Genomic DNA, 11,475 nt, shown 5'->3' on the forward strand with positions numbered 1-11,475 from the left:
CCTTTAGCTTCTTGTGGGTTCCACGTTACCCTATCTTCTCTTTGACGTCCTGAGGTCCTCCCACATCACGTTCCCTTCTCACCATCTCTCTGGCTGTTATTCCTTCCAGTCTCTTCCTTGCTATACACCCAGGTGGTGTTCTACCTCCCTGGTGATTACCCTAATTTCATGATAAGGTTGGTGAGATGAAGGCGATTCGCTTAAGGTGAGTGTGGTCATTGCCATTCGAGAGAAGGCTTCCTTTCCCTTGGGTTCTCCAAGTGCTCTGAGGTGGAGTGCCTCTTGCTTTACAGATGATCGTGTTCTGGCTTTTAGGGGAAGCATTCAGACTCCAAAGCTGTTGCATGAGATGAGTTCCTTCTTTGTTGACTGTGTAAACACTGTCTGTATACACTGATGTCAAGCGTGCTCTTGAAACGAGCCAGTCCGCTTTGCTTGACCCTATTCCCAAGGGATATTGGTAATAGTTTTGCATGACAATGTGGATTTTTCCTTTTAAACAACAATGATTACTCTCCTTTCTTTTATATTTTAATTCATTTAATAATTACTCCAACACATTTCTCTTCCTTCAGGGTCTTACACATACACTTTTTCCGTCAATCAAATAAACGTGACTGACAATATATTTCCGGCGTCAGTGGCTGTTTTCTAAGATAACCCTACATCATTTCTGAGAGCCTAGTGCAAGAATTACAAAATCCTCATGTCCCGACGTATCACGTTACAACCCTGAAACCATAGTGAGGTTTTCAGGTGGCATTCATTAACTGAGCAATTGCATTTCTTTGGAAATGGACGTTACTAGGTAGCTTTTAGACACAAATACTGGCAAACTAAGATATTACCTGCATTTCCCTTATGATGCTAAGAAATCTTGTTTAGAAATACATGCATGATTGTGTGTTTTCTCTCAGCTAGGATGATGGCTCTGTTCAAGGATGGTGAGTAAAGCTTATCTCTCAGAAGTTGTCATTCTTTTCTCTCTCTGAGATTCTGCCCCCACAAGCAAAGGGATGCAGAAATATAGCAAATATGTTTATAGTAGGCAAAGCAGCATTGGAACCATTGCCTCTGTAGAGTCCAGCACTTGGAATAAATTCCCTCTGAAGTGCAAACCAACCACTAGCAATTCAGCATGGGTCCTCCTCCCCACCTCTCCTCCTTCCATCCTTCCATCCTCCCTCCCTTTCTTCCTTTTACACGACCCCTTCCCACTCCTCCTCCACACCCCAACCTTGAGGTTTCTACATTTCTGTCCTCCACCTGATCATTTTTCGCATCATGTGTGGAACAAATTGAATATGAAGCTACAAGACAGAGAGGAAGAAAAAAAAAAAAAGTCCAAAGAGCTCCGAAAGGAAATGTGACAGAGACAGGGAGAAAGGGAAAACACTGGAGAGAAAAGATGGAAGGAAAAAACGGAAAAGGGTTTCCCATTTTGTTCTTTTCCAACCTGGCAAAATGCACCATTATACCCTGGGAGGGACATGGACTCTGATAAAGAATCTCTTACGGCCAAAGATGTTTTAAATGAACCCTTGCCGTGTGCAAAATCACATGCTGAAAAGGACAGAAACTCCAAGCACTCATTTCATCAACTCAATACATTCATTACTCCTTATTTTCACAAGTGGTGTGTTTGGAATAGTAAATCTTAATCATTTCATTACTTTTAATTACACCTGACATTGTTTTTTGAGTGTAGGCAAAATGGTTACTGTCTGCTAAATCTGAGGAAACGAAAGGGAAAAATATGTTATTCGATCAAATTTATCATCTCCCCTATTGCCTCTCCATCCTGACGAGATTATAAATATTTATCCTGGGTGAATGTTGGATAAGTAGAGCATGGGGATGGGGCAGGCCTTCAATTCAGACATACTTTAGCAGATCAGAAATAGAGGCTTAGGTACATGAAAGAGTATTTTCTTTGGTTGCTGTTATTCTTGAGTTAAACCTTAGGAATGTATGTATCACCACAGAATTCTGGACAGACAGGCCGATTTGTGTGTCAGATAGTAGGTTCTCATGTTCACTTGTTCCTTGCAGATTGGAGGAGAGAACAGTTCCAGAATGGTGAGTCTGTGCTGGTCCAACAGAGGCCCTGCTCATTGTGGGGGAGTGTCAGGGGAGGACGGGTGCAGGGGAGCTTCGCAAAAGGGAGACCCTCTGGCCCAAGCCTACTGACCTTTCCCAGAAACGTGATGACCACTTTTCTTTGCACTAACTCTGACTCTGGATGCAGCCAGATATGATGGCAAGTCCCATTGATAGTTTTCACATCATTGTATTTTTGGCATGCTCCATCTGTTTCTTTACCACGTGTCTTTGATGCTCAGTGATCAACTTTCTCAACACCAACCTACACATATAAACTTATGTGTAAACGCCCCCCTACATGTATACCGTGACATCTTAAGGTTTCATTTCGTTGTTATTTCAACTGACATTTATCATCCTCGCATGTTATTCCTTGGATTTTTCGTATCCTTGCTTCTCAAGCAGAAAATTCCTTTTCACCAAATATAGCCTAATAATAATTAACTTGTAAAATTTTGCTGATTTCAAGTTTCTTTGTCCAAAATATTTTCTGTCATTTGACTGAGAAGCCCATTCACTGCGAATTAATTTTATGTCTTTTCCTTTCATCTGACGTTGTGAAAGTAAACGTCATCGAGGTAACGTTAATGATCAAACTCCCATAAGATACAGTTACGCAGTAGTCGGCGGACAGAATGCTGTGACCAGAGGCCCCCGTCACCCTGACCTGACCTGACCTGACCTGCGTGTCCTGTAAAAGCGCTAGTTCAGGATTCTTTAATTCAGGGTCTCGTGGCTTTATCGAGCAAAGCCACCACGGTAGGGACATTGAGGCTATTTACTAAGCACAAGTCACACAACTTATACCCATAGAAACGTGAGGAAGGACAGACCAAATATTTTCAAAAGGAATCATGAACAGATTTATCAGGTTCATTACCAGCAATAAAGTTTCCTTTTCTCAATTGAAAACATGTATCCACTCATGGAATATGATCCATTTCTCAAAAGGGAGCTTTCAGACACTGTATGTGTGCGTGCATGTGTTTATTTCTGTCAGTGTGTCTGTGTTCTGTTTTTTCTTGCATCTGGATAATGTAATTTTACTAAAAAATGTTTCAACCAATCTGAATTTCATTTGTGTTTCTTTCCAACGAAATTTACATCGCCTTTTCATTTTGTTTTACAGAAGGACTTCAGGAAAAATATGGTAAAGCCTCTTTATATCCCCTCACCACCCAAACATTGTTAGAACACCTGGTTCGTGGTGTTGTAAAGATATCCAGCTTTTACCAACGTGTCACACTGGCTTGCCTCTCCAGATCTCTGCTATTCTGCACAATTTGCGTTAGGGACTCTCCCATATTCTCCCTTCTCTGCTCTTGCAAAGCCTGTATGTTCCAATATAGTCTGTGGGTCAAGTGTAAACTCGAGGGCATCCCTGCACTGACTCTGAGCAATGACCCAAGTGTCCCAGGTATTCGTAGACTTCCATTGTTTTACCTAGGAATTTTTTATTTAGAACCAATGAGAGTAATTTTCATTCTTTCCTTTTTACTCATTGACACAGCTGTCAATTTTGCAAACTCCAACTACTTCAAATATTTGTAGAAGGATTTCATAGCTTAAGGAAAGATCAATAATAATCATAATACATTTCTGATTTCTAAGTTTTCATGCGAATGACACAAGGAACTACTGTCCTACAATGTTCCCAGAAGGCTTTTTCATAAAACGCCAAACGTAGTCTTTAGAAGTTTAATATCCTGTTTTCCTAATGACATTTTTGTCAGTGCACTTTAGTTTTCAGAGGGAATCAAATTCACCTCTCAATGCATGTAGCTGGCTTCATGTAGCCCTGCCACAGGCCTTGCTTGCAACCAATGGAGTTTTCTCCTCTCTGCTTCTCCTCTCTTTTCAAGTAACTCTGCCTTGTGCGAGTGTGTATCTCCATGTTAGACTCAAAAGGGACCGAAATAAGACGAGCTTTATTTTGCCATGAGTGAAAATAGAATTCGCCCCCAAAAGTTATGTAATCATTGCAGAGTGAAATGTGAACACAGACAGGTTCCCAAGAGCCAAACCTGCATCTTCTCTAGCCGCAGGTGTTGAGTATCCTCTAATCCATTGTTCATGGATACCTTATGAAACAAAGTTAGGACAAGGAAGAGAAGTGGTGATTTGTATTTGGCAGTGACAAAAGAATGCTTAAAGGTATCCAACCAAAGAGTAAGGGCCGAGCGTTGTCCAGATAATTTAAGAGCTTTGTACAAAGGTAACCACCATCACTAATGATCCTGAAATTTTTCCACCAGTCAGTGACCTCATTTTTTTCGGCTTTAACTTTGGACCAGAAATCTCAGGACAAAAGCAGCTCTCAGGCACGCTGGCTACAATAGGTGTGTGCCTGTGTATGTGTGCGGGTTTGTCTAAATCCCGATGCATTTAACGTTGTAGGAGAACTTGTCTCTAAATTTCAATTTCCCTGTGGGTTTGAATCCATTATAATTTACCTGGGTGTTTCCTTTTTATTTTTTCAGATGATCTTCAAAAGAAAGTCGGTAAGTATCTCTGATGACCTCTTTGTTTCCACAGCCTGTACTAAAACAATCAGGTTTTTGGTTCTTTCGGCACCCCCTCTCTTCTTTCCCTATATGCCATCTTTTGGCTCACATGTCATCTCCATGTCTTCCCTCTCCTCCCTCAAGGTTTCTGTTTATGGACGTCTCCCACCTTAAGTTCTCTCCGTTTCTTTTACCCGAGACCTGATTCCTTCTCAGTGCTTCCCACTTCATTTCACAGGGCCCTTCCTGTAAACATGGTCTTAAACTCTGGCATCCAGAGCCTTGGCAGGTTCGTTTTGATTTTGTGAGAAGAAGGGGAGAGACTGATGGACATGTGGCTTCTGTTCCACGTTTAGCTTCTGGAACACTTCCAATAACGTAGACTCTCTGTCATACAGCAAAGTTCAAGGGGCCATTCTCATGCCATTTGATGGCCTCCCCAAAGCTTATGAAATAAAAACAAGGCCTGCAAATTTGCCTGAGTGATGTTTTCCCAAAGCTTGTCTTTCTGAAGAGTGTGTAGACTCAGTTCTAATCCATTGATCCAGGTGGGCTTTGGGTCTCTTACTTTCCAATGCTCCCGGTCGTTTCCTGCAGTCTTTTTGCAGGTGCACAGAGATTTTACACACCATTTTCACGGATTTCTTTTTCTTTTATGTCAGAGCACTTCTCTGTCTTCTTCTTGCATGATATTGACATCGTTATTAATTTATCACATTGAGACAAGCTTTAAGTGTTTGTAAGAAGCACTGTGATACACTAGGGAAAATTAATTTATACTCTAGTTTCTCCAACCTGCAATTTTCTTATGACTGTCATGAGAGGCTATCGCCCTAGATACTCCTCGGTTTTTTAATGAAACACTGATTATAAACTAAGATAACACAGCTACGGACAGGGTTTTGGCTAGATGGATGCTCTTACTATGGACTTCCTCACGACCTCATAGGTACGGGACTCCCGTATGTGTCCATGTTTACACTGTATTCTGGATAAAGGGAGAAGGCCAAGTGAGAGACAAATGATTGCTACTGTTTATCCCAGATGAAGTCCTATTCTACTTTCCCTCGCACCATCATTTTCTGTCTTTTGTGGCTTTGCCTCAAGCGGTGAGGGGGTGGGGAGGTAAGACAACACTGCCACCGATTCACACCATGTCCTGTGAACATCTGTGCTTCCATTTCTAAAAACATTGGTCCCTTTGAGACGTGGCCTAAGCTCAGAAAGCACTTCCCATTCTGTTAGCTCGCCCAGCAGAGAGAGCCAAAGGGTTCTTTGGGTGGTGGTGGTGTTTTGTTTGTTTTCTACCACACTGGTAGAGTCGTTAACACATAAGTCTTTGCCTCTAGGGAAATGTTCCAATTATGATTCTGTTTTCAAATGGATAGTATTGAGGAACATTTTCTTAACTGTCTGTAGCAGGTTTCATAGGATGTCTGCTATACATTGTTTGCACAAATGGATGCTTTTCTCCTTGCTTTCTCATCCATCTTTCTCTCTCTTCTCTCTCTCTCTCTCTCTCTCTCTCTCTCTCTCTCTCTCTCTCTCTCTCTCTCTCTCTGGTAAGTACCTCTCTTGTGTGTGACTGTGTGTTTGCAGTTTATTCTGAGAAGGTAGAAAGTCCAGTGCAGAACCAGTGATGGATCCTGTTCATCCCAGGGGAAGTCCTTTCCTACCTCCTCCCATGCTGTCACTTCCAGTCTTGTTCTCTGACTCACCAAGGGTGAGGGAGGTAAACAAGCTTGTGGATTTCTGAAAAGACTTCCAGCCTTCAAGAAAGTTGGGTCAGGTCGAACCACAGAGAAAAGCCTGGATGGTTTGCAAATGTTTTGTCCTTGTCTTGTCCTCCCTTTTGGTCCTCATTTCAGTGGTTTTTGAGTGTTTTCCCTTTGATGATAGCAGTAATGATGAAGAGAAAAGGCTCCAGCCCCAGGAATGCCCTTCCCTGTCTATCTCGTCATCGTTTATCTTTTCGTAATGCTTTATCTTGGGACAGTGTTCTCACCGGCACATCATAGCCGTGGTTTACTCATGTGTTTTACCATATCACATGTCTATTCATGCGTTCCTATGATCTTCATTTTTGTCCCTTTGTCTCAACTGATGTAAACAGACCTCTTCTGCCATGTAAATTTCGTCAATCACATATTTGTGAAGAACTGGGCTCTTTAGGAACTAGTGTGAACATTTTGTCGGATAGATAATCACGTTACTTGATTCTGACCCCCTACCTTAGTTTACAGTGCATTTTCCTTTCTTTCATGTATTTTCGTTAAGATGAGCTTCACTTAGAAGTGACCTGAAACAGAAACGCATATAAAACAAAGTCATACATTAACTGGTTGAAGAAAGTTTGGAATGAGGCACGCAGGACCCTCGACTTCTCTTTCAGCTCGTAGCGGTGATTCTGTGTTCTTTAACTCAGTGAGCGTGGCTGCCGTGCACAGCAAGAGCGGTCACAATAACGCATAGATGACATACTTAGCACCAGTCAAGCAACCTCATCAGGCTAACAACTCAAGTGACAGATATGTAAACAAACTGAATGCGACCACATAATTTTTTTAAGGTGGCAACTGGGAGAAATAATGTTTCTTCAGTCCAGAAAGTCACTCATTTTTCTGCTTTTCATTTTATAAAGAAATCTTTGCAGTAAAGTGCTTTCGGCCAGTTTTGTGTGCATGCATGCATGTGTGTAGATGTGTGATTGTTATCAGTATCCTGACAAGATTAATTCTTACACAGTTTTCAATAAATTTGCATTTTCGTTGTGTTTTGTCATGAAATTTACATGGATTTTCTATTTTATTTTCCAGAAGACTTCAGGAAAAATTGGTAAGCTTCCCTGACATTCCTTTGTCCCCCAAAAACCTTTAAAATAACTGCTTTCAAATGTCGAACATTTCCTGCCTTTTGGCTGATTTGTCATGCATTGACTCACATTTCTGCTGAAGGTCCACCGTTCTAATGAATCGCTGCTTGTGGATTTCTCCCATATTCTTTCACCATTGCTGTTTCACAGCCTATGTAATTTTTATATCATCCATTTGTCAAGTGTAAATGACAACAGGTCATCTTTGCTGCTTTGAAACTATCACCCAAGTATTTCCAGGCCTGCAAATGTTTTACACGATGTTTGAAATTTCCAATTGATAGGAATGTTCCTTTATGCTTTTCGTTTTTACTGACACAGTTATCAGTTTGGCAACCTGCAATTGTTTCAGTATTTGTAGAATGATCTTACATCTTAGAGAAGTTGAGTGGTGACACATCTCCCTGTTTCTGACTTTTTAAGGTGAATGACAGGAGAGGCTTATGCCCTGAAACATTTTCAAAACTTGGCACTTTTTCAAATTTCAAAAGTTTTAATCAAATAGTTCATATTAATGTCTCCTTTGGTAATGACACTTCCCAGTTAGGTTTTTGATTTCCGAAGGAATGGCATTTAGGAATATCCCTTCATGCCTGTAGCAGCCTTCATGCAACTGCTGTGACACCAACATCATTTTGGACAAATGGGTGCTTTCTTTCTCTTTGCTTTGCTAGATTCTCTTCTCTTTTTTAAGTGATGGTCACATGCAGTTGGGTGTTTGCACTTTGCAAAATCACTGACATCAAATGAGCTAGATTTGACGTGGTTAAATTAGAAATTTAAAAAGCAAGGTTACCTAAGCATTTCTTCAGAACACTGCATAATCTCTGGAAGCAGTGGGTTCTTCAGTGTTTCTCTAACTCCCTGCCTCTGGGTGCTGATACAGCACACCTACAGCAATCATGAGGTTGAGGAGTTTTACGTAGCAGCAGCCGAGGAACGCTTGAAGTCCATGAGACAGATCAATAAAGGTTGAAGTAACATCCAACTAGGTTCTAGAACACTTTTAAAAAAGGTAATCTCAATTACTGTGGTCCCTGTATAGATTTTGCCTACATCGGTAAAGTCATTCATTTTCTTATTTTTTACTTTTTGAACCCTGAATGATATTGTTTTATTAGTTATTTCCTGAGTTTATTTTCCTTCATACCACAGTAAACTGTTCCAACTCCTTCTTGCCTTTTTAATGGACATAGTTGTTAATTTAGCAAAACTGCAATGCGTTTTTTCGATTTTGGAGAAGGACTGTTATGATACTAAAGGAAAGTCACAATAATAACGTATTTCTCAATTTTGGAATTTTATGTTGAAATGACATGAGAAGCTATAGTCTCATCGCAGCACACCTAAGAGACCTTTTTCACAAAGCAATGAATATTTTTGACCATTAAAAGCTTACCATCCTTCTTTTCCTAATAAGAATTCAGCTATATTTTTTCTTTGCCAGTTCTATAGGAATTTAGAATATATATATTCTGTAGACAGAGCAGTTCCTCGTTACGACTAAGAGGTCCAGATACTGTATTAGACAGATGGGTTCCTTCACTCTGTAGGCCTTCTTCATGACTAGTTAGTACACATCTCAAATGTGTCTGCAAGTCTGGATTGTATTCTCAAAAAAGAAGAGGTTCCACTGAAAAAAGCAAAATGATCGATACTGTTTATCCTTGGAGTCCTGTTCTGCTTCCTCTCATTGAGTCATTGGCTCTCTTTGCTCCTTTACTTCGAGGAGTTGCGGGGAGAGGCCATGTAATACAACTACCTGCCCTCTGGACTGCAAGACCTCTTGTGGAATATTAGTTTTCTAGATCCTAAAGCACTGTCAGTTGGAAACTAAGAAGCAGACTATGAAAGGGTTTCAAATGTGTGTCCTCTTTTTAAGCGTTTGCACTCTCATTTTCATGAATTGGTGTGTTCTTCTCCTTTTTCTGCACATGCGATTGAACCAAAAAAGGGCAGGTCAATAATAGGCTTTCAACTTTCCTGTTGTGGTTTCATTTGTTTCTGGTTTCTTTGGGTAGCTTATCAATCAAAAATGCCATGGTGTTTTCTATCTATACCTGGACACTGGTTTAATCTGCTTCCTGCAGCTCCTTACCTTCCCAGGTAACCATCTTCCTCACTCTAACGCACATACTATGACCTGATTTTTCTCTTATTCTCTTCGTTCACCAGACAGTGTTTGCCGTCATCACGTGTTGTTCAGTTTCCCCCTTTATGACCTCTTTCATCTGTCTTGTCCTCATAATCAACTTGGTCAAATAGATTATTACCAATAAATTGATGGCTGGTATTTTTGAAGGTTGTGAATGTATGATTTTCTTCCAAGACAAAGGCAGGCCATTTGCTTTACAACCTTCCCTTCTGCCATTTGATATCACAATTCTCTTCCTTTCCACTCAAGTTAGCCAAATATCTTATTAAAAGCTGCAGTCAAGCGTGAAAGTCTAATCACATAAAAGGGATCAATCAGTCTTTTAGAAGCCCGTCATCATCATGTCTACTGTTTCTGATTTTTACTATTCACTAAATCATCTCCCTTTCTGCCTCTCTTCACTGTTGTGGACTATTCCCCAAATAAACATGAGTTCTCAGCCAGTGTTGGTGTGTTGGTGTTTGGTGTGGTTGTGTGTTTGCAAGCGTCTGTGTGTGTGTGTGTGTGTGGTGTGTGTGTGGTGTGTGTTGTGTGTGTGTTTTATCAGCATCCTGATATGTTTAAAGGCACTTGAGTTTTCTGCATGATATTTCCAACATATTTACGCTGACTTTTCCATTTTGTCTTTCCGAGGCACAGAACTTAGGTAAATTTTTCTGACCATGCCTTCCTCCCACATGTCTCAGGATGACTCCTTTCCTGGTGTCTTTAACTTCTCTGCCTTTTGATCTATGTGTCATTTCTTGGCTCACCTTCTCCCCGGGTGTTGTTCGTATTCCCCGCTTATGTCTCTTCCATCGGTCTTGTTTGTGGAATCCAGTAGACAGACCTATTTTGCACAACTGGTAGCACCAGTGTCTTTGATTTCTCCATCTGATTTCCCTCGGCTACTCCAGCATGGGTGCTGCAGTGGCTGATGGTTTGAATAGGGCAGCATTTGTTGTTTACTGGAAAAGCAGCCATATTCTTTGGTTTTTTTTTTTTTTTTTTTACTGAAAGGCAGGCAATATTTTTTTTTTAAATCCAAATACCCCCTCTTTTCTTTTCTTCAGTCAACCATAAAATTACTTTTCTTTTCTAAAATAAAATGTATTTCTTGGCAGTTTCGGGGGGAGCGGTACTTTTTTTTGTTTGATTTCTGATTACATTCATCTTACGTATTTACTCTGAAGTGGAAGTTTTAACTTTATTTTAATTTTCTGTATTGGTTTTCCTGATACTTCATGATTTCCATTATATTTTCCAGATCAAGTCAGAAAGAAATGGGTAAATTTTTTGACATTTAACAGATGTATTCTTTAAAACATCTTTTCCCACCATTTCTCAACATTCCCTCCTCCCTGCTCCTGTCCGCCCTTTAGCTTCTTGTGGGTTCCACGTTACCCTATCTTCTCTTTGACGTCCTGAGGTCCTCCCACACACGTTCCCTTCTCAACCACTCTCTGGCTGTTATTCCTTCCAGTCTCTTCCTTGCTATACACCCAGGTGGTGTTCTACCTCCCTGGTGATTACCCTAATTTCATGATAAGGTTGGTGAGATGAAGGCGATTCGCTTAAGGTGAGTGTTGGTCATTGCCATTCGAGAGAAGGCTTCCTTTCCCTTGGGTTCTCCAAGTGCTCTTGAGGATGGAGTGCCTCTTGCTTTACAGATGATCGTGTTCTGGCTTTTAGGGGAAGCATTCAGACTCCAAAGCTGTTGCAATGAGATGAGTTCCTTCTTGTGACTGTGTAAACACTGTCCTGTATACACTGATGTCAAGCGTGCTCTTGAAACGAGCCAGTCCGCTTTCTGACCCTATTCCCAAGGAATGGTAATAGTTTTGCTGACAATGTGGGTTTTT

The 11,475-nt window shown here is 40.8% G+C and overlaps 1 long non-coding RNA gene across 1 annotated transcript; it reads left to right on the forward strand.

The window, feature by feature from the left end:
* The first annotated feature begins 806 nt into the window (after positions 1-806).
* Positions 807-4,604, forward strand: LOC110258906. The gene is made up of 4 exons (XR_002341271.1): positions 807-944; positions 2,053-2,079; positions 3,233-3,253; positions 4,584-4,604. It is a non-coding gene; the product is annotated as an uncharacterized LOC110258906 (long non-coding RNA).
* The last annotated feature ends 6,871 nt before the right edge of the window (positions 4,605-11,475 follow it).

The sequence above is a fragment of the Sus scrofa genome, unplaced genomic scaffold (genome assembly GCF_000003025.6).
Source record: "Sus scrofa isolate TJ Tabasco breed Duroc unplaced genomic scaffold, Sscrofa11.1 Contig540, whole genome shotgun sequence".
NCBI classification, from domain to species: domain Eukaryota; kingdom Metazoa; phylum Chordata; class Mammalia; order Artiodactyla; family Suidae; genus Sus; species Sus scrofa.